This window comes from Salvelinus alpinus, chromosome 3 (genome assembly GCF_045679555.1).
Source record: "Salvelinus alpinus chromosome 3, SLU_Salpinus.1, whole genome shotgun sequence".
Taxonomy (NCBI): domain Eukaryota; kingdom Metazoa; phylum Chordata; class Actinopteri; order Salmoniformes; family Salmonidae; genus Salvelinus; species Salvelinus alpinus.
The window spans coordinates 42,116,188-42,137,349 of NC_092088.1; the positions used below are offsets into that span (position 1 = coordinate 42,116,188).

A 21,162-nucleotide genomic window follows, 5' to 3' on the forward strand; every position below is an offset into this window, starting at 1 on the left:
GGAAAAAGTCAAGGGGTCTGAATACTTTCTGAAGCCACTATATATATATATATATATATATATATATATACACTGCTCAAAAAAATAAAGGGAACAATTAAACAACACAATGTAACTCCAAGTCAATCACACTTCAATGAAATCAAACTGTCCACTTAGGAAGCAACACTGATTGACAATAAATTTCACATGCTGTTGTGCAAATGGAATAGACAAAAGGTGGAAATTATAGGCAATTAGCAAGACACCCCCAAAAAAGGAGTGATTCTGCAGGTGGTGACCACAGACAACTTCTCAGTTCCTATGCTTCCTGGCTGATGTTTTGGTCACTTTTGAATGCTGGCGGTGCTCTCACTCTAGTGGTAGCATGAGACGGAGTCTACAACCCACACAAGTGGCTCAGGTAGTGCACTTCATCCAGGATGGCACATCAATGCGAGCTGTGGCAAAAAGGTTTGCTGTGTCTGTCAGCGTAGTGTCCAGAGCATGGAGGCGCTACCAGGAGACAGGCCAGTACATCAGGAGACGTGGAGGAGGCCGTAGGAGGGCAACAACCCAGCAGCAGGACCGCTACCTCCGCCTTTGTGCAAGGAGGTGCACTGCCAGAGCCCTGCAAAATGACCTCCAGCAGGCCACAAATGTGCATGTGTCTGCTCAAACGGTCAGAAACAGACTCCATGAGGGTGGTATGAGGGCCCGACGTCCACAGGTGGGGGTTGTGCTTACAGCCCAGCACCGTGCAGGACGTTTGGCATTTGCCAGAGAACACCAAGATTGGCAAATTCGCCACTGGCGCCCTGTGCTCTTCACAGATGAAAGCAGGTTCACACTGAGCACATGAGCACATGTGACAGACGTGACAGAGTCTGGAGACGCCGTGGAGAACGTTCTGCTGCCTGCAACATCCTCCAGCATGACCGGTTTGGCGGTGGGTCAGTCTGGTGTGGGGTGGCATTTATTTTTAAATAAATTTAAATATTTAAATTTAAATATTTTCAGAATGCAGTGTATATACCCAAAAGTATGTGGACACCCCTTCAAATTAGTGGTTTCAGCTATTTCATCCACACGCGTTGCTGACTGGTGTATACAATTGAGCACTCAGCCATGCAATCTCCATAGACAAACATAGGAAGTAGACTGGCCTTACTGAAGAGCTCAGTGACTTTCAACGTGGCATCTTCATAGGATGCCACCTTTCCAACAAGTCAGTTCGTCAAATGTCTGGCCTGCTAGAGCTTCCCCGGTCAACTGTAAGCGTTGTTATTGTGAAGTGGAAACGTCTAGGCGCATCAACGGCTCATCCGTGAAGTGGTAGGCCACACAAGCTCACAGAACGGGACCGCCGAGTCTGCAGCACTTTGCGCACAGCGCATAAAAATTATTTGTCCTTGGTTGTAACACTCACTTCCGAGTTCCAAACTGCCTCTTGAAGAAACGTTAGCACAAGAACTGTTCGTCGGGAGCAGCCGTGCAGCTGCACACAATCCTAAAATCACCATGTGCATTGCCAAGCGTCAGCTGGAGAGGTGTAAAACTTGCTGACAGTGGACTCTGGAGCAGTGGAAACGCGTTCTCTGAAGTGATGAATCACGCTTCCACCATGTGGCAGTCTGAAGGACGAATCTGGTTTTGGCAGATGCTAGTAAAAAACTGCCTGCCTGAATGCATAGTGTCAACTGTAAAGTTTGGTGGAGGAGGAATAATGGTCTGGGGCTGTTTCTCATGGTTCGGGCTAGGCCCCTTAGTTCCAGTGAGGGAACGCTACAGCATACAACAACGTTCTTGATGATTCTGTGCTTCCTACTTTGTGACAATAGTTTGGAAGGTTTGGAAGGTTCTTTCCTGTTTCAGCATGACAATGCACAAAGCGAGGTCCATACAGAAATGGTTTGTCGAGATCGGTGTGGAAGAACCTCATCGAACACCTTTGGAATGAATTGTAATTTATTTTTACTATTTTCTACATTGTATAAAAATAGTGAAGACATCCAAACTATGAAATAACACATATGGAATCATGTAGTAACCAAAAAAGTGTTAAACAAATCAATATATATTTTAGATTTTAGATTCTTCAAAGTAGCCACCCTTTGCCTTGATGACAGCTTTGCACACTCTTGGCATTCTCTCAACCAGCTTCATGAGCAATGCTTTTCCAACAGTCTTGAAGGAGTTCCCACATATGCTGAGCACTTGTTGGCTGCTTTTCCTTCACTCTGCGGTCCAACTCATCCCAAACCATCATAACCGCCATCGATAAGAGACAATACTGTGCAGCTGTATTCATCGACTTGGCCAAGGCTTTTGACTCTGTCAATCACCACATTCCTATCGGCAGACTCATCAGCCTTGGTTTCTCAAATGACTGCCTCGCCTGGTTCACCAACTACTTCTCTGACAGAGTTCAGTGTGTCAAATCGGAGGGCCTGTTGTCCGGACCTCTGGCAGTGTCTATGGGGGTGCCACAGGGTTCAATTCTCGGGCCGACTCTTTTCTCTGTATACATCAATGATGTCGTTCTTGCTGCTGGTGATTCTCTGATTCACCTATACGCAGACGACACCATTCTGTATACTTCTGGCCCTTCTTTGGACACTGTGTTAACTAACCTCCAGACCAGCTTCAATGCCATACAACTCTCCTTCCTTGACATCCAACTGCTCTTAAATGCAAGTAAAACTAAATGCATGCTCAGGGCAGCTCACAGATCACTGCACCTGTACATAGCCCATCTGTAAATAGCCCATCCAACTTCCTCATCCCCATACTTTTATTATTTTTGCTCCTTTACACCCCAGTATCTCTACTTGCACATTCATCTTTTGCACATCTATCACTCGTGTTTAATTGCTAAATTGTCATTATTTCGCCACTATGGCCTATTTATTGCCTACCTCCCTTATCTTACCTAATTTGCACACACTGTATATAGACTTTTTCTCTATTGTGTTATTGACTGTATGTTTGTTTATTCCATGTTTAACTCTGTGTTGTTTGTGTCGCACTGCTTTGCTTTATCTTGGCCAGGTCACAGTTGTAAATGAGAACTTGTTCTCAACTGGCCTACCTGGTTAAATAAAGGTGAAATAAAAAAATAAAAATCTCATTTGGGTTGAGGTCGGGTGATTGTGGAGGCCAGGTCATCTGATGCAGCACTCCATCACTCTCCTTCTTGGTGAAATAGCACTTGCACAGCCTGGATGTGTTTTGGGTCATTGTCCTGTTGAAAAACAAATGTCCTACTAAGCCGAAACCATCTCAATTGAGTTAAGGTCTGATGATCTCCCGAGTGCCGCCACGGTCTAAGGCATCTCAGTGCTTGAGGCGTCACTACAGACACACTGGTTGACAATCCCACAAAGCTCAAACCAGATGAGATTGCGTACCGCTGCAGAATGCTGTGGTAACCATGCAGGTTAAGTGTGCCTTGAATTGTAAATAAGTCACTGACAGTGTCACCAGCAACGCACCCCCACACCATCACACCTCGTCCTCCATGCTTCAGGGTGGGAACCACACATGCGGAGATAATCTGTTCACCTACTGTGCGTCTCACAAGGACATGGTGGTTGGAACCAAACATCTCATTTTTGGACTCATCAGACCAAAGGACAGATTTTCACCAGTCTAATGTCCATTGTGTGTGTTTCTTGGCCCAAGTAGGTCTCTTCTTCTTATTGGTGTCCTTTCGTAGTGGTTTCTTTGCAGCAATTCGACCATGAAGGCATAATTCACGCATCTTCTGTATACCACCCCTACCTTGTCACAACATAACTGATTTGGCTCAAACACATTAAGAAGGAAAGATATTCCACAAATGAACTTTTAACAAAGCACACTTGTTAATTGAAATGCACTCCAGGTGACTACCTCATGAAGCTGGTTGAGAGAATGCCAGAGTGTGTAAAGCTGTCATCAATGCAAAGGGTGGCTATGTTGAAGAATCTCAAATATGAAATATATATTTTGATTTGTTTAACACTTTTTTGGTTACTACATAATTCCATATGTTATTTCATAGTTTTGATTGATGTCTTCACAATTTTTCTAAAATATAGATAATAGTAAAAATAAAGAAAAACCCTGGAATGAGTAGGTGTGTCCAAACTTTTGGCTGGTACTGTATATATCTCGTGAATCTCACACAAATTGAAAAAATCTAGGTAATTTATTTTTAGGCCATATCACCCAGCCATAGTTAGTCTCTTGCCCCTGGTAGAAACAGTTGAAAGGGTAGTCCAAAACAGAGCTCATTTTGAAGTATCCATCACCTAGGCTAACAAGTGAATGCAGTTTGGGCATTGTAAAATAGGAAAAATACTTTTCAAACAACTCTTCTAAGTGCACAAAAAGTAGACACCCCAATAATCTACAGTTCTCCACATAGTTGGGATTTAGGACAAATGTGACTTTGCATCAATATCCAATTAAGAAAATTCCATGGATGTCAATGTGTAAGTGCACAATATGCACAACGATTGAATTCTAGCCTGAGTCAGTTGTTACCGTCCAACTGTTTAGGCTTTGTGGTCATTGTAGTTTCCATATGCTAGTATGAGTCAGCATAAGACTGCTGACCCTCAAGATGGCTGCCTGCTCTCGCAGTGTATTCAACATTGGTTACAGAGGGAGAGGAGCCCTAAACTAACACAGCTTGTTTTAACCTCATTTTCATCATCTCCAGCACCATACCAGTGTCTTCATATATGGCTAGTACTCCTAGGGAGTGCATTGTTTGGCCTGAGATCTGAGGGTTTAGGTTCTTAAAGGAAGCCTCCGTGTTGGCACAGCCAGGTTGGGTTGGGCTGAGGCTCATCCCTGGACAAATCTGTTCTCACTAAATCTACACTCTCCCCACCACACTCTCCTCTTCCCATGGTGTGTGCGCGTGTGCGTGTTGTTAATATCCGAATCCTAGTGATGAAAATGTGACGTCAACCTCGAACACTGTTCCCATTGTTTTCACACACACGCTTTTCGGCTTTTACAGTGCTGTGGTCACACGTTTGACGAGCACACACGCTCACACACACGCTCACACACACGCTCACACACACGCTCACACGACCACACAAGCAGCTCTAGTGTCTCTTGGATATACACTCACTTACATTAATAAATATTTACAAAAGTCTCTTCTCTATGGTGACTCACAGACATATTACACACACGCGCGCACACACACACACACCATGCAGAGTATGGGACTGTGTATGCCTGATGGCATCCCATGTGACCGCCTGAATAGCGGGTCTATCCTTGGATTCTTCACCCTCTTGTTCACCCTGTTATCTGAGAACTGGTGATCCATTTATTGATCAAAAAGTAACCATTATGGATGTGTTTATCCATATAACAATAGTGCACAATGTTCAGTGCTAAAGTTTACCTTGGTACAAACAACTGACTATTGTGACTTGTGTCAACAGATGACCATCTATGTATTGACAGTATTGTTACTGTATGTATTGACAGTATTGTTACTGTATGTATTGACAGTATTGTTACTGTATGTATTGACAGTTTCATGTATTGACAGTATCGTTATGCCTGTCTGTGAATAAAGCAGCTATTATGCCTCAAGTCAAGGAACAGTGAAACCTGATTGTTCTGTGTCTTCTCTCCTTCCTCCCGCCATCCTCTTTCTTGAGTGACCCGAGGGCCGCGTGCGGACGTGCTGGGGGCCGCGTGCGGACGTGCTGGCTGCTCCTGTCGGAGGTAAGGTTACCAGACACACAACTGACGTGTTGCACTGCCACCCACTGCCTTTATTAGGCAAGACAATGGAAAAGTGCTTATTTGATTGATTTGAGTCCAGGTTGTAGAGTTACCTACATATTTGGGTTGGTTTGATATGGGTGGAGGGAGGGACATAAGAAACCCCTGGAGTAAATATATCAGTAAAATGAGGTTTAGTTCAGAAAAACATCCACAAACTTTTGACCAAGCCTTTTTCTGGGGGTGATTTCTATCACCTGGTAAATGTTGTGCCATAAAACACCGTCTGGCTTGTCTCTCTGATCTGGAGAGTTAACTTCTTTCACTTAGTGGTGACCTCTCCATTTTCGAAAGAATGTAAGTATGAATTTAGAACTACCTACTGACGTCTGTCAGCAAGGCCTGTCCCACCGTCCTCCATTTTAACTAATTGTTCACGGAAGTGTTGATTGGTCTGTGGCAAGGGTGTTTTAGGGAAGCATTGTGTAAGATGGGTGTGTGTGTGTTTGTTTGTGGGATGGGGGGGTCTCCACAATGGAAGAATGCGAAACCAAAGGCGAGCCTCTGACAGATGGGGGATTGTGCCTGTGACCCAGTTAAGGGAGTGAGGGGATGTTGTGTGTTTTTTTTGGTTCATGTGCTCAACACATGTCCCGGGAGTGGAAACGTTTACGGCTTTTTAAAACAAGCCTGCATTCAGCCTGGCCCAGGCCTGGCCCGCTGGACCCTTACATAACAAACACACGGCAGCCTCTGCCCAACTCTGCCCCATCCCTCTGTCCTTCTCTACCTCCCTATTTTCTACCTCACTCTGTCTCTGGCTTTCCCGTTCCCTATTTTTCCTCACAGAGGGCCAAGGCGTAGGAGTGAGAGCGGGAGCAAATTCCTCAAACGACAGAACTCATGACAAAAAAATTACAGATTTCTCTACTCTGAATGGTAGAAGACATTTTAAGAGCGGCGGGTACCTGTGGGCGGGGGGTGGAGAAGGTTAACGATCCTCCTTTTTCACTTTTACTGGCATCATCCACTAAGTAGGAACTAGAAATGTATTGGGCAGTTCCTGCAGACATTCCCATCACTATGTAACCAAGCCATCTCTGAGGCAGAGAAAGTGGGAGAGAAGAGGGGGGAGGGGGAAGGAGGAGAATAGAGGGGGTGGGGGGTTAGGGGGGACTTTTCTCCACATGCGCCTCTTGGCGGCAGCCTGTTTGATCCATCCAGACTCGTAAATCCCTCCCCGCTCCTCTGCTCCAACCAAGCCAGTAAAAACAGCAGCAGCACATTTTGGATTTAGGCGCGCGCTCTCTCTCTCTCTGAGATCCAACCCCACTGATTCCATGGCCAGCACTCTTTGTACCTCTCAGATGGGTTATTCACACAACTGAATCCACCTTAAATGATCTCAGTTAAACACACACAGGGTTTTTTTCTGGATTAAAAAGAGGCTTAGGTGGTGGGTGTGCCAGGGGGCGTGGCAATGGCTGTGGTCGGCAAGTGATTTTTTTGTGTGTGATTTAAAAAAAAAAAAAAAAAAAACGCATCTTTGTGGTATAGATACATTTTAGCATTTTTAAAACCAATTTCCTGCAATTCTTTGCGTTTTGCCATGGCTAATGCTGTGTTCAAGCAATAATGCTAATCTATACAGCTAAATTCATTGTTTTTGGAATGATCAATTCTCCCTGACTATTTTGGTGAATGATAGTTCACAAAGGTTATAGTCTAAAACAAAATATGTAGGTCCATTATCTTTTCGACATACTTTATATCTGGTTTTAGTCGTTTTAAGTTTACACTGAAAGCATTTTTCCATCCCGAACGGGGAAAAAATGATAAATGTTTTTACAGTGTTTGGACTTGCTTTGGCGGCCCGCCCCAAGGATTTCAATGGCAGAAAAATCCCTGACACACACTAAAGTCATTAGCACCCACAGATCTGGACATGATCCTACTGCTGAATCTCATGTATTTATGTTATTAGAGGATTTCTGGAAAGGGATGTGCCCCCCCTCCCAGACAGACAGAAACACATACTGTCTGGGGGTTTGTTTTTCACAGTTTGGGTAATGACGGGGGAGCATGATGTAAAATTCAGCTGTTTGTGTGTTGCAATGGTACTAGAACTCAAGAAACTGAAGTATGGACACAGTGCCTTCAGAAAGTATTCATACCCCTTAACCGATTCCATATTTTGTTGTTAAAGTCTGAATTCAAAATGGATTAAATAGATTTTTTTTCTCACCAATCTACACACAATACCCCATAATGACAAAGTGAACACATCTTTTTTTAAATTTTGCAATTGTATTCAAAATTAAATACTGAAATGTAATTTACCGAAGTATTTACACCCCTGAGTCAATACATGTTAGAACCATCTTTGGCAGCGATTACAGCTGTGAGTCTTTCTGGGTAAGTCTCTTAAGAGTTTTGCACATCTGGATTGTACAATATTGCACATTGTTATTTAAAAAATGATTCAAGCTCTGTCAAGTTGGTTGTTGATCATTGCTAGACAGCCATTTTCAAGTCTTGACATAGATTTTCAAGTAGATATAAGTCAAACCTGTAACTAGGCCACTCAGGAACATTCAATGTTGTCTTCGTAAGCAACTCCAGTGTATATTTGGCATTGTATTTTAGGTTGTTGTCCTGCTGAAAGGTGAACTTATCTCTGAGTGTCTGTTGGAAAGCAGACTGAACCAGGTTTTCATCTAGGGTTTTGCCTGTTTTAATTATTTATTTTTTTAACCAGGGAAAGCCCATTGAGACCCAGAGTCTCTTCTTCAAGGGAGACCTGGCCAAGAAGGCAGCAACAATCAATACATTACATAATTAAAACATACGACAACATGATCCAGCCTAAAAAAAAGCATTTACACTCCTCCGTAACAGTCTCCCATCAATATCTTAAATTCATTCAGTGGCACTAACATATCTAGATGAAGCATGGATTGTAGATTATTCCATGTGTCTGGTGCACAAGAAGAGAAGGCAGTCTTGCCTAATACTGTGAATGTCCTGGGGACTTTAAGTAGCAACCACCTAGCAGACCGGGTATAGTAACTGCTGGTGGTGAAGGAGACCAGAGTACAGAGGTAAGACAGGAGTTTACCCAAAAGGGCTTTGTAGATGAACACATACAAATGTATCTTTCTGCGCATATAAAGTGAGGTCCAACCTACCATTTGGTGCAATGGTGGGTGAGTGACTTGGCATTTGTAATAAAGCGCAACAATACATAGGTATTTGTAGGATGACACTTTTTCATTGGATAAGCCACAGGATGTGACAATGCTAATGTTCTAGCTCTGGTAAAGGTCATGAATTTAGTTTTTTGTACATTCAAGACCAGTTTGAGACCATAAAGGGAGGCCTGCAGTGACTGATAATCAGTCTGGAGCTCTTCAACAGCCTGAACCAGAGAAGGAGCACATTAATATATGACTGTATCATCTGCATATAGATGGAACTTTGCTGGTTGCATCCCATTTTCCAAATCATTAATAAAAATTGAGAACAACACAGGAGCTACAATGGAACCCTGGGGCACACCTCTATTAATCTCAAGAAAGCTAGACTTGTGATTGTCAGTATATACACATTGTGTTCTGTCAGAAAGATAGTTCCTAAACCAATTTACTGCCCCTTCACTGAGACCAATGTTTCGGAGTCTAGCTAGCAACAATTCATGGTCAACTGAATCAAAGGCCTTTGATAAATCCACAAACAGAGCAGCGCAATGTTGCTTTTTATCAAATGCATTAATGATGTAATTTGCCACTGCCGTAGCTGCAGTTGTGGTGCTGTGCCCCGATCTAAAGCCAGACTGAACCCCGCTCAGTATGTTCATTTCAAATAATATGTTTTTTAACTGAGTTCACTAGGGATTCATAGACTTTGGCCAGGATAGGGAGTTTAGAGAGAGGACGATAGTTATTAGCATCGGGGGGGGGGGGGGGGGTCTCCTCCTTTTAGCAGTGGGAGGACATAAGCTGATTTCCAAATGCTGGCTATTGAATTGGTCAAGAGACTCAAGTTGAAAATGTGAGCCACAGGTTCAGTAATAATACCAGCTGCTATCTTTAAGAGGTAGGGGTCCAGGTTGTCTGGACCTGCAGACTTTCTTAGTGTCTCTAGCCTTTGGTGCTTTATAGACCTCAGTATAAGCCTGTGCTTAGCTCTGTAACGTTTATTTTTATCATGAAAAAGACCCTAGTCCTTGCCTATGACAAGCATACCTATAACATGATGCAGCCACCACCACACTTGAAAATACGAGGAGTGGTACCGTGTTGGTTTTGCCCCAAACATAATGCCTTGAATTCGGGACATTAATAAGTTAATTTCTGTGCCAATTTTTTGTAGTTTTACTTTTGTGCTTTATTTCAATCAGGATGCATGTTTTGGAATATTTGTATTCTGTACAAGCTTCCTTCTTTTTACTCTATCCTTTACATTAGTATTACGGAGTAATTACAATGTTGTAACTACAATCCTCAGTTTTCTCCTATCACAGCCATTAAACTCTGTAACTGCTTTAAAGTTACCATTGGCCTCATGGTGAAATCCCTGAGCAGTTTCCTTCCTCTCCGGCAACTGAGTTAGGAAGGACGCCTGTATCTTTGTAGTGACTGGGTGTATTGATAAACTATCCAAAGTGTAATTAATACTGTACTTAAAAGGGATATTCAATGTCTGCTTTTTTTTTTACCCTTCTACCAATAGGTGCCCTTCTTTGCAAGGCATTGGAAAACCTCCCTGGTGTTTGTGGTTGAATCTGTGTCTGAAATTCACTGCTCGACTGTAGGACCATACAATTATCTGTATGTGTGGGGTATAGAGATGAGGTACTCATAAACAAATTATGTTAAACACTATTATTGCACAGAGTGAGTCCATGCAACTTATTACGTGATTTGTTAAGCACATTTCTACTCCTGAACTTATTTAGGCTTGCCATAACAAAGGGGTCGAATACTAATTGATTCAAGACAGTTCAGCTTTTCATTTATCATGAATTTATAAAGATGTCTAAAAACATCATTCCACTTTGACATTATGGGGTATTGTGTGTAGTCCTGTGACACAATCTCAATTTAATCAGTTTTATATTCAGGCTGTAACGCAACGAAATGTTGAAAAAGTTGAAGGTGTAAATACTTTCTGAAGGTGTTGTACCGACAAGTCAGCGTACAAAACATTAGGAACACCTTCGTAGTATTGAGCTGCACCCCCTTTTGCCTCAGAACAGCCTCAATTCGCCCGAGGATGGACTCTACAAGGTGTCGAAAGAGTTCTCGGAGGGATGCTGGCCCATGTTGACTCCAATGCTTCTCACAGTTTTGTCAACGTAACTGGATGTCCTTTGGGTGGTGGACCATTTTTGATACACACGGGAAACTGTTGAGCGTGGAAAAACCCAGCAGCGTTGCAGTTCTTGACACACTCAAACCGGTGAGCCCTGACACCCACTACGGTACCCCGTTCAAAGGCACTTAAATATTTTGTCTTGCCCATTCACCCTCTGAATGGCACACATACACAATCCATGTCTCAATTGTCTCAAGGCTTAAAATCCTTCTTTAACCTGTGTCCTCCCCTTAATCTACACGGATTGAAGTGGATTTGACATCAATAAGGGATCATAGCTTTCATCTGGATCCACCTGGTCAGTCTATGACATGGGAAGAGCAGGTGTTCCTAATGTTTTGTACACTCTGTGTAGATGCGCACACATTTTGAGTGTTCTGAGTGTGTCAGCCCAGTACTCCATTCATCACTTTGTTCAACCTAACTAATGTATATACACACCAGGGTCAGCGTGGGCCATGACTACAGCAGTACACACACACTTTTCTTACATAGTGGGCTCGCAGATATCAGAATATTTTTCTCTCTCTCATTCACACAAGCGCGCACACACAGCATAATCATTTATTCTCACACAAACATACTGGCCCAGTGCATAACATAACAATGACATGACCTCCAAGCCTCATACTTTCACTCAAGCCTGGTTTTGCACACAGACACTTTTTAAGACGGAGAGAAAGGAAATGGTCTGTGAGTTGGACTGGATTGAACTTTTACGATACATCTTGGATTGGATTATGAAAGTCTACACGGCGAAAAGTTTGTTTACTTTTAATCTAAATCCATCAAAAATGTATATTTTACGTTTTTGATGGATATTTACACATTTTAGAAGCGGTCTAGTGTTCCTCTGGTGAAGTTTATTTAATGGTTGACTCAGCGATATGACGTAGATGTAGAAAATAAACAGCATAGTGGGTCAACAGCATGCTACTAGATACCCATAGACTTCCAGTCATTGTGCTAATGCTAGTAAGCATTGGCTCGTGAAACTACCTCTAACTTCCTTCATACTGGACACAGACATAAAAATGGTATCCACAAGTTCATCACTCAACATTTTTTGACACCACACTCCACAAACTAAGTCCTGTAGGCTCTAGTTTTATCTTATATCATGTTCAAGTGCTGCAAAGAAAGACCTAGTTAAGCTGCAGCTGGTCCAGAACAGAGCGGCACATTTTGCTCTTCATTGTAATCAGAGCTCTAATATTAATACTACGCATGCCAGTCTCTCTTGGCTAAGAGTTGAGGAAAGACTGACTGCATGACTTCTTGTTTTTATAAGAAACATACATTTTTATATATTTTTTAAATATAAGAAACATCAGAGACATGAGTGCGTGGAACTACCTTCCATCTTATATAGCGCAAGTGAACAGCAAACATGGTTTTAAAAAAACGAATAAAGCAACAGCTCATAGCACAACGCCTCTCCTACAGTGACCTACTTGTTGTGTGTATGTACTGACATGTACAGTGCCTTCGGGAAAGTATTCAGAGCCCCTGAATTTTTCCACATTTTGTTATGTTACAGCCTTATTCTAAAATGGATTAAATAAATAAAAAATCCTCAGCAATCTACACACAATAATGACAAAGCGAAAACAAGTTTTTAGAAATTTACATAATTATTCAAACCCTTTGCTATAAGACTTGAAATTGAGCTCAGGTGCATCCTGTTTCCATTGATCATCCTTGATGTTTCTACAACTTGATTGGAGTGCACCTGTGGTAAATTCAATTGATTGGACATGATTTGGAAAGGCACACACCTGTCAATATAAGGTCCAACAGTTGACACTGCATGTCAAAGCAGAAACCAAGCTATGAGGTCGAAGGAATTGTCCGTAGAGCGCCGAGACAGAATTGTGTTGAGGCACAGATTGGGGGAAGGGTACCAAAACAAAGCATTTCTGCAGCATTGAAGTTCCCCAAGAACACAGTGGCCTCCATCATTCTTAAATGGAAGATGTTTGGAACCACAAAGACTCTTCCTAGACCTGGCCAAACTGAGCAACTGACAGAGAAGGACTTTGGTCAGGTAGGTGACCAAGAACCTGTTGGTCACTCTGACAGAGCTCTAGAGTTCCTATCTGGAGATGGGAGAACCTTCCAGAAGGACAAGCATCTCTGCAGCACTCCACCAATCAGGCCTTTATGGTAGATTGGCCAGACGGAAGCCACTCCTCAGTAAAAGGGACATGACAGCCCACTTGGAGTTTGCCAAAAGGCACCTAAAGACTCTCAGACCATGAGAAACAAGATTCTCTGGTCTGATGAAACCAAGATTGAACTCTTTGGCCTGAATACCAAGCGTCACATCTGGAGGAAACCTGGCACCATCCCTACAATGAAGCATGGTGGTGGCAGCATCATACTGTGAGGATGTTTTTCAGCGGCAGGGACTGGGAGAACAGTCAGGATCGAGGGAAAGATAAACGGAGCAAAGTATAGAGAGATCCTTGATGAAAACCTGCTCCAGAGCGCTCAGGACCTCCAGACTTGGTCGAAGGTTCATCTTCCAACAGGACAACGACCCTAAGCACACAGCCAAGACAATGCAGGAGTGGCTTCGGGACAAGTCTCTGAATGTCCTTGAGTGGCCCAGCCAGAGTCCGGACTTGAACTTGTTCGAACATCTCTGGAGAGACCTGAAAATATTTGTCCAGCGACACTCCCCATCCAACCTGACAGAGCTTGAGAGGATCTGCAGAGAAGAATGGGATCAACTCCCCAAATACAGGTGTGCCAAGCTTGTAGCGTCATACCCAAGAAGATTTGAGGCTGTAATTGCTGCCAAAGGTGCTTCAACAAAGTAGTGAGGAAAGGGTCTGAATACTTATGTAAATGTGATATTTCTGAATACTTTCCGAAGGGACTGTATGTGTAACTGATAGATGTGCACACACACTACATGTTAATGTTTTTAAATGTATGTAAGATGTAAATATCTTTTGTCTGTAACGTCTTTTTCGTTATGTGTCGGACACCAGTAAGATTAGCTGCTGCCATTGGTGTTGGCTAATGGGGATCCTAATCAATCAAATCTAAAATCTGACTCATGTGAAGTGGATAAAGGGCCTCCTTACCAAAATCTCTAATGATCCCTTTAACAACTTTTTTCAGGTATCACTCTCAAGATCACACTTTTTTTAATAGATATTTTTATGTGTAGTTAACCATGAATGCAAGTGCACACCAGATAAGAGACCGTTGTTTGGTTAGTGATGTTTGTGTAGCGCTCATGTGATTGCAGAAAATATGAATCACTGATGCGTTTTGTTCATGTTTTATGATTAACTTGGACCAATTATAGCATTTTTTAAAAGTTCAATAGGTGTTTTAATATTGTTGAATTCCATTTTAATGTCTGGATTCCGTGATTCCTTCTGCGTTCTCCGCAACACAGATTTCATATGGCCCTACATCTCGCTCTTCTCAATATCTGCGATGCTGCTCGTGGCATTGTAATTTAGCTGAGTCTACCTTTTAAAGCAAATGTTGTGATTTCATTTCTGTTTAAATATTAGACCTGTGTTTTTAATAGACCCACATATACACTATATATACAAAAGTATGTGTACACCCCTTCAAATTAGTGGTCTTGGCTATTTCAACCACACCCGTTGCTGACAGGTGTATAAAATTGAGCACACCGCCATGCAATCTCCATAGACAAACATTAGCAGTAGACTGGCCCGCTGAAGCAAGCGCTCAGTGACTTTGAACATGGCACCGTCATAGGATGCCACCTTTCCAACAAGTCAGTTTGTCAAATTTCTGCACTGCTAGAGCTGCTCCAGTCAACTGCAAGTGGTGTTATTGTGGAGTGAAAACATCTAGGAGCAACAACAGGTCAGCCGCGAAGTGGTAGGCCACACAAGCTCACAGAACGGGACCGCCGAGTGCGGAAGTGCATAGCACGTAAAAATCGCCTGTCCTCGGTTCCAACACTCACTACTGAGTTCCAAACTGATTTGTCCGTCGGCCTGCCAGATGCCAGATGAGTTCCAAACTGCCTCTGGAAGCAACGTCAGCACAATAACTTTTTAGCCGGGAGCTTCATGAAATAGGTTTCCAAGGCCGAGCAGCCGCACACAAGCCTAAGATCACCATGCGGAATGCCAAATGTCGGCTGGACTGGTGTAAAGCTCGCCACCATTGGACTGTGGAGCAGTGGAAACACGTTATCTGGAGTGATGAATCACGCTTCACCATCTGGCAGGCCGACGGACAAATCTGGCCTTGGCGGATGCCAGGAGAAGACTACCTGCCCGAATAGTGCCAACTGTAAAGTTTGGTGGAGGAGGAATAATGCTCTGGGGCTGTTTTTCATGGTTCGAGCTAGGCCCCTTAGTTCCATTAGAGTGAAAAGTACAGAAATCGACATTCTATACAATTCTGTTCTTCCACTGTGGCAACAGTTTGGGGAAGGCCTTTTCCTGTTTCAGCATGACAATGCCCCCGTGCACAAAGCGAGGTCCATACAGAAATAGTTTGTCAAGATCGTTGTGGAAGAAGTTGACCGGCCTGGACAGAGCCCTGACCTCAACCCCATCGAAAACCTTTGGGATGAATTGGAACGCCGACTGTGAGCCAGGCCTAATCGCCAAACATCAATGACCGACTTCACTAAGGCTCTTGTGGCTGAAAGGAGGCAAGTCCACGCAGCAATGTTCCAACATCTAGTGGAAAGACTTCCTAGAAAAGTGGAGGCTGTTACAGCAGCAAAGGGTGGACCAACTCCATATTAATGCCCATGTTTTTGGAATGAGATGTTCGACGAGCAGGTGTCCACATACTTGTGGTCATGTAGTGTATAATGCTAATATAGTTCTCTTAGACACTCCCTCACACCATCACCCCTTGTCCACATGTTAAACGCTAGTTTTTTTCTCAGTTTTGCGAGTGCTGGTTTTTGGTTATTGTAAGATTTTTGTCATTTACATTTTTTGAGGAGGGAGGGGAGAAATATTGTTGTATAGTTTGTATGTTTCTGTTATTTTGTGTTATGATTAGTGTTTTTTTTATAAGATTCGCTGCTAAACTGGACGGGCTATTGAGTCATTTAGAACTAGTGGTCAGTCAGTGTGCCCCTGGTCTGTTTTGAGTTTGGTTGATGGTCGTACTGTGGTTGTGTGGTCATGGTGACAGCAGGTCTCTGTATGACCGTGTGTGTTTCCTCTGACTACTGTCTGGACCTTATAAACACACACACACACACACACAGCCCGTCTGGCCCAGTGTGGCCAGTAGAGGAACGCCTTTAATTTCCATATTTAATTATGTCTCTGTCCCCCCCTCCTTCTCCCCCCCCCCCCCCCCCCAGAGTCTCAGCTATTTTAATAAATGCTGTTATAAAAACAGCTCTGCTCTCTGCCTAATGATGTTTTCTCTCTCTCCATCAGAGAGATGGATGACTCTCTTTCTCACACACACACACACACACACACACACACACACACACACACACACACACACACACACACACACACACACACACACAGCTGGTATAATGAGTGTCTGGAGCTAGTTGAAAGGGAAGCCAGAGTCAGGAGTTTGGGCTGCTCCCTGTTTGCTCCCATTCACTTCTCTCCAGCTCTGCCAGGAACCAGTGTGTAGGGGGTGTGAGACTCTGGTACACTTGAGTTGTGTAACGTCTTGATTGAGCGTGCATGCACGTGTATGCTTTTACATGGGGGTTTAACTGAGAGGAAAGGCTTGGCAACCCCTTTCCCGAACCCCAACCGGCCTATCCCGTCGACATACAACCCCTTCCCCCAAATCCAAACAGCCCGCTTTCTCTCTCTCTCTCTGAAATGCTCCCAATCTTCTCCAGTCATCTTCATCCCCCCCAGTCCCTCTCCCACTTCTCTCATCCCTTCATCATTACTGTCCTCCCATTATGGCTATTACGGGCCACTCGTGGCAGCCAATCCCTTTTGAGGATTTGGTTCCACGGTAAACCTAGGCCGTCTCCGGGGCAATGCGACGTTTCCCGCCCGTTTGTCCGGCCCATCTTGAGCGGCGCTCAGGGGCCAGATTGAGTTGCACTGTTGTTGCGTCATTTTTGGGTGGAGGAGAGGGACAAATAAGAGGAGAATGAGGAAAAAGAGGAGGAGTTGTGTGTGTTAAACTAATTGAGCTGGTCGTCAGAGGCCATGTGAGATGTCTTGGATGGACAGTTTTGGGGCGTTTGTAGTAAGGCTTAGGGGTGGAGGGGAATGGAGCTACAGAATAATATTGAGTTACCAATAACCGGCCTGGTAGTGCTGTAAGGCTGTGTTTTGGAGGAAACTGGTGTTTGTACATTTGTGGTCATTGTACGTCTGTCAACCATTGGAGCCTGGACCGGACAGACGGAATGAGTCATGATGAGCCAGTCCAACAGAGTACAACAAGGCGGTACACCCCTCACCTGTTGACGAGACCCCAGAGGGTTGGCAGCACCTCCCTTCCCTACGTGTTTGTCAGTTGTGTGCCAATGAGTTCTCTAATATACTCAGTTTCTGTCTCCCTCAAATTCAGAGATAAAGGAGCTGCGTGAGGAGACACTGGACTTCCTTGTAAACATGTGCACTCAGCGCCAGCGTGGAGAGCCCTACGCTGTGAGGCATGGAGGAGGAGAAAGAGGGAACCACATTGCGAAGACCCCTGCTCCTGGGGTGTCTGTTGCAGTACTCGCACACTGTGAGCTGGCCCGGGGAGAGATCCTGAGGTGGCTGGAAGAGAGGAGGCAGGAAGGAAGGAAAGGAGAGGGATGGAGAAGGGTCGAGAGGCACCCTCTGGCCCCAGGAGACAATCATCTCTACCCTCACTACCCTGGCCCTGCATGAGACCCACCCTCAGTCTCCAGCTTCAGTCTCCAAGGTAACGTCCCACTGAGGGCCACTAGGACCAGAGTTTTCCTCTAGTCTGGTAATGTTTTCAGGATAAACTCATGATTGTATGGTTATTTGGTAGTTCGTAATTTAGCTGGTGGTTTATTCCAAAACTATTAAGTCAACCTATTTTCAACGAATGAAACCTTATGGGGGAATCAAACCCACAACTCCACGCACCTCAATTTCATTCAACCTCCACTCTCCCCAGTGACAAACCTCAGACAATTATAGCGAATTGATTACAGGTACAAATCCGTTATTGCGTGAGAGCTTAATAGCACCACGAGGTTACGCCAAGCACACAGCACAGGCAGAGGGAACCTCAGTGTCTCTCTTTCTCCTCGGTCCCTCTGAGGTTTGGTAACTTTCCACTCCACCACCAGGCAGCACCGCTCCATACGGTGGAGTTTTAAGTCAAAAGAGCAGCCTGTTTAGGAATCATCTTTAAATTCCTCATAAACACTGGATAGCCATCCGTTACCCAGCGTTCTGCTCTGCCATTCCCATCATTAAGCTGTGTTAGAGTTGACAGGACTCATCGCTGCTGGGATGTGTATGCGTGTCTGAGTGTATGTGTCTGCGTGTGTTTGTGCGTGTGTCTGCGTGTTTGTGCGTGTGTGTTTTTTACTGAGAGCTGTTTTATTGCCCAACCGTTAATCTTTAACCTGCCAGCCCGTTAAGTCGTGCATCTCCGCGCCAAGGACACCGTTTCCATGGCGAGCCTCTGCTCCAGTAAAGCATTCTGGGAGAAAACACAGCGTTTGGACTGACTTCCTGTGTGGGATGGAGCTGGTGGTCTTTAATAGAGCAGGGTATTCAAGTTCCTGTGAGCAGTGGTGTAAAAATACTTAAAAGTACTACTTAAGTAGTTTTTTGAGGTATCTGTACTTTACTATTTATAATTTTGACAACTTTTACTTTTGCTCCACTACATTCCTAAATAATGTGTGTGTGTGTGTGTGTGGAGGATGTGTGTGTGTGTGCGTTTGTGTGTGTATGTGTGTGTGGAGGATGTGTGCGTTTGTGTGTGTATGCGTGTGTCTGTTTGGGAGAGAGCGCTTGTGTGTGATTCAGTGCATGGTGAGACGGGAGCTCATTAAAGGGGGTAGTAAAAAGTAAAAGCCATGGAGCAGCAGAGAGACCGATAGAGAGACTAGAGACCAGCTGTGGGGGCATGCTACTTTAATATCTGTCTGAGACAGCAGCACAGTCACGAGCTGAGGGCCACAGAAGCCATATAACCTGCTCATGTCCCATACTCACTACAACACCACACACACACACACCATAAAGGGGTTTTCATTTTAAAAGGTTTAATAACAGCGCCGCACTGTTAAATAAATAATACTCAGAGAAATATGCAAAAGGAATGTCAACAGGTGTTGGGGGGGAGTGGGGGGAGTGAGAGAAGCATAAATGAGAGAAGGATACGGGAAAAGTGAGAGAAGTACAGAGAGAGACAAAAGGAGAGAGGTAGCCTGGAAACCCAAATTTGGATTTGATTGAATTCTACATCAGGCATAAATTAGTGTTTCGATCAGGAAAGTTTCTCTACAAGCCAGAATGTTGAATAAAATTATATTTTAACTTAATTACCGGTTGTCCTTGCGGTAGGTCCTTTTGCAGGTAGGAATGTGAGACAATGTATCCAGCTGTATGTTATGAGGACAGAGGTAAATGTGAGGGGAGCTACAGTACCAGAACTGTGGATGTTTACTTTATGTGCACTTACAAGAGTTGTTTGCAAAGTATTTTTCCTATTTTACAATGCCCAAACTGCATTCACTTGTTAGCCTAGGTGATGGATACTTCAAATGAGCTCTGTTTTGGACTGCCCCTAGGACTGTTTTTAACAGGGGCAAAAGACTCATTAGGGCTGGGCGATATGGCCTAAAAACAATATTTAGATTTTTTTCAAACTTATGAGTGATTCACGAAAAAAATAAAGGGAACACTTAAACAACACAATGTAACTCCAAGTCAATCACACTTCTGTGAAATCAAACTGTCCACTTAGGAAGCAACACTGATTGACAATAAATGTCACATGCTGTTGTGCAAATGGAATAGACAACAGGTGGAAATTATAGGCAATTAGCAAGACACCCCCAATAAAGGAGTGGTTCTGCAGGTGGTGACCACAGACCACTTCTCAGTTCCTATGCTTCTTGGCTGATGTTTTGGTCACTTTTGAATGCTGGCGGTGCTTTCACTCTAGTGGTAGCATGAGACGGAGTCTACAACCCACACAAGTGGCTCAGGTAGTGCAGCTCATCCAGGATGGCACATCAATGCGAGCTGTGGCAAGAAGGTTTGCTGTGTCTGTCAGCGTAGTGTCCAGAGCATGGAGCCGCTACCAGGAGACAGGCCAGTACATCAGGAGACGTGGAGGAGGCCGTAGGAGGGCAACAACCCAGCAGCAGGACCGCTACCTCCGCCTTTGTGCAAGGAGGAGCAGGAGGAGCACTGCCAGAGCCCTGCAAAATGACCTCCAGCAGGCCACAAATGTGCATGTGTCTGCTCAAACGGTCAGAAACAGACTCCATGAGGGTGGTATGAGGGCCCGACGTCCACAGGTGGGGGTTGTGCTTACAGCCCAACACCGTGCAGGACGTTTGGCATTTGCCAGAGAACACCAAGATTGGCAAATTCGCCACTGGCGCCCTGTGCTCTTCACAGATGAGAGCAGGTTCACACTGAGCACATGTGACAGACGTGACAGAGTCTGGAGACGCCGTGGAGAACATTCTGCTGCCTGCAACATCCTCCAGCATGACCGGTTTGGCGGTGGGTCAGTCATGGTGTGGGGTGGCATTTCTTTGGGGGGCCGCACAGCCCTCCATGTGCTCGCCAGAGGTAGCCTGACTGCCATTAGGTACCGAGATGAGATCCTCAGACCCCTTGTGAGACCATATGCTGGTGCGGTTGGCCCTGGGTTCCTCCTAATGCAAGACAATGCTAGACCTCATGTGGCTGGAGTGTGTCAGCAGTTCCTGCAAGAGGAAGGCATTGATGCTATGGACTGGCCCGCCCATTCCCCAGACCTGAATCCAATTGAGCACATCTGGGACATCATGTCTCGCTCCATCCACCAACGCCACGTTGCACCACAGACTGTCCAGGAGTTGGCGGATGCTTTATTCCAGGTCTGGGAGGAGATCCCTCAGGAGACCAT

The 21,162-nt window shown here is 44.4% G+C and overlaps 1 long non-coding RNA gene across 1 annotated transcript in view; it reads left to right on the forward strand.

Annotated features, from left to right (window-relative positions):
• The first annotated feature begins 4,079 nt into the window (after nucleotides 1-4,079).
• The window catches only part of LOC139570733 (uncharacterized), a 32,624-nt gene continuing 15,541 nt past the window's right edge, over nucleotides 4,080-21,162 (forward strand). The window contains exons 1-2 of the long non-coding RNA XR_011674154.1: nucleotides 4,080-5,721; nucleotides 17,632-17,973. This is a non-coding gene — a long non-coding RNA (uncharacterized lncRNA). The remainder of the gene's footprint in view (nucleotides 5,722-17,631; nucleotides 17,974-21,162) is intronic.